Below are 2,980 nucleotides of genomic sequence, written 5' to 3' on the forward strand. Positions count from 1 at the left end.
AGACTCTTAGCAGGAGAGATTAGCTTGGCCTATGTGCCAACACAAGACAACCTCGCCGATCTTTTCACAAAGGCGCTTCCTCGTGAGAAGTTTGAAGCTTTCAGCAAAGCTTTGGGCTTGCTCCCCTTCGTGGACTGATCTACTTCGGGCATGGCACTCCCCTATACATGAGTGCCAACTCTCGTTCACACCATCACTCCCAGGGGGGATTTGTTGCCATATATATATAGGCAGTGATGTGTGTGAACACACTTAGGACCGCCGGGGCACTTTTTCCCTCTTTAGGAGGTTTTTTCCCTCGGCTTGTATATACGCCCATCACTCTAGGGCTAACTTATCTTTTGTACATTGACACAATCTAATACTTTTTGTGTTGTGTGCATTCTTGCTTCTTCTTCTCCAAGCTTTGTGTGCTTTCCTACAACCCTAATTCCAACACCTACTTCCTACGAGCTTGTTCTCCTTCGTAGCTCCTGCACTACCTTTTGTGCACCTTAGACCACCCCTACACTACTGATACACCTTTGGCTCCTAGTAGCTAGTCGTTTGTAAGACTCCTTTGTCTCGAAAGATAGAGAGGATATGATCATGTTATCTTCCTTGCTAATAACTCCTGCAATTTTGGCTTGTTATTGAGAGAGAGAGAGAGAGAGAGAGAGAGAGAGAGAGAGAGAGATGATTGGACCTCCTTTGCTCCCGTTTAAGAAAGTGAGACATAGATACTTCTACGGGAGAGTCGACTGAGAAAAAAAACAAGAGGATTGCTTCTCTGAGAAAGAGAAACACCAAACGATGCTGATGATGACATGTTGCAAGCATGCACAAGATCCACCAATTTTTTTAGGTTTTTAAAGATTTTCCACGATATAAAAGCTCGCAACAATAAACTCCTTGAAATTGATTTTCATGGGCCATGGCATATTCTAAGGTTTTGTGTTAATGGCACTCGAAAAAAAACGTAGGATATGCTCTTCCTATAGTCAAGAGTATCCAAGTGGGACCCAGACAAGGCCACACTCATCCAATACAAGAGTGTCTTTACGTTGGATGGCTTTTACTGGTCTTAGTCCAGTACTCTTATGCCCATTCCCCCCCCCGTGCCGTTTAATGGTGTGTCGGTGCACGTTAGATTGAATGCCAAATGGAACATTGTGTGGGATAGAAAACAATGGGAATTCAGATTCTCAAAAAATTGTCACCCCCTAAATGGCTATAAGAGCTTGTTTTCACATGCCTAAGCACACTAACACAAACAAAGGGTGGCCCACACATACGAGGCTCTGAATACCCAACATTATATGCATGTTTGATTGGAAAAGGTTTGTTTACAAATTTGGAATACGAATCAAACAATTGAAATCATGTTAATGGAAAAAACCATATGGGGGCCCTATTGATTGATGCGTATTAAATAATGACCGCTGAAAGTTTAAACCTTAGTGGTTTAAAGTCTAAACATTAGTCCAATCTATGCCTACTTCCTACGAGCTTGATCTCCTTCGTAGAGGATATGATCATGTTATCTTCCTTGCTAATAACTCCTGCAATTTTGGCTTGTTATTGAGAGAGAGAGAGAGAGAGAGAGAGAGAGAGAGAGAGAGAGAGAGAGAGAGAGAGAGAGAGAGAGAGAGAGAGATGCTTGGACCTCCTTTGCTCCTGTTTAAGAAAGTGAGACATAGATACTTCTACGGGAGAGCCGACTGAAAAAAAAAACAAAAGAGGATTGCTTCTCTTAGAGAGAGAAACACCAAACGATGCTGATGATGACATGTTGCAAGCATGCACAAGATCCACCAATTTTTTTAGGTTTTTAAAGATTTTCCACGATATAAAAGCTCACAATAAACTCCTTGAAATTGATTTTCATGGGCCATGGCATATTCTAAGGTTTTGCGTTAATGGCACTCGAAAAAAAACGTAGGATATGCTCTTCCTATAGTCAAGAGTATCCAAGTGGGACCCAGACAAGGCCACACTCATCCAATACAAGAGTCTTTACGTTGGATGGCTTTGTCCAGTACTCTTATGCCCATTCCCCCCCGTGCCGTTTAATGGTATGTCGGTGCACGTTAGATTGAATGCCAAATGGAACATTGTGTGGGATAGAAAACAATGGGAATTCAGATTCTCAAAAAATTGGTCTTCAATAATCCCCCCCCAAGAAGTCTATATTGCCATGGCTCATTATGCATAAAGGACTGTGGACAAATTCTAGAGCCAAAAAAATCAGAATTGGAGATGGATTGTGCCCCAGATGTAGACAAGAAGAGGAGACAATACCCCACCTTTTTATTTCCTGCATAATTAATAAAAGTCTCTTAGAGCTTGTGCATCAATGCCTTTCCCTTGTCAAGAAACACAGTTGACATGGAATGGAAACTTATCCTACTTTGGGGACTTTTTTGGATGCTCGTCAAAATTATAGAATATAATTAGGGCAGAATATATATGGTGTATTTGGATTATGCACAATTATTCAGTATTTCATAATACAGATTCTCTCAAATGCCCTGGCCTGAGGGATGCTCTGTATGTGCAAATGAGGATGATTTTAAAAGCAGACAACACTGTGTGCCGGGCCTAGCAATCTAGGATTGAGGTGGAGGAAGCGCTAGCTATCAATGAAGCGCGTGAAGAATATGAGGAAAAGGTCAGAAATATCAAGGGAGACCGGGAAAGACAGGAGCAGGAGTGGACAAAAGTTGGAAACAAACCTGCAGAAGAGGATGTTGAACTAGTCGAATTCATCTTAGATCTGACAGAGGTAAAAAACTCCATTCAGAATTACCTACGAGTTAAGCGTCTCTGAAGAAAGCTTGGCTGTATCTGAGTTTCCTGAACAATACAAATCTTCTCGTTTGGTTGTATCTGAGTTTTCTGAATAATACAAATCTTCTCGTTCCCATAAAAAAAAAGAAAAAAACGTAGGATTTTGATATGGTGTTAAAAAGATTTATTTTATATTAAAAAAATTTCCTTT

The sequence above is a fragment of the Cibotium barometz genome, chromosome 56 (assembly GCF_041138505.1).
Source record: "Cibotium barometz isolate CiBa-2024 chromosome 56, ASM4113850v1, whole genome shotgun sequence".
NCBI classification, from domain to species: Eukaryota; Viridiplantae; Streptophyta; class Polypodiopsida; order Cyatheales; family Cibotiaceae; genus Cibotium; species Cibotium barometz.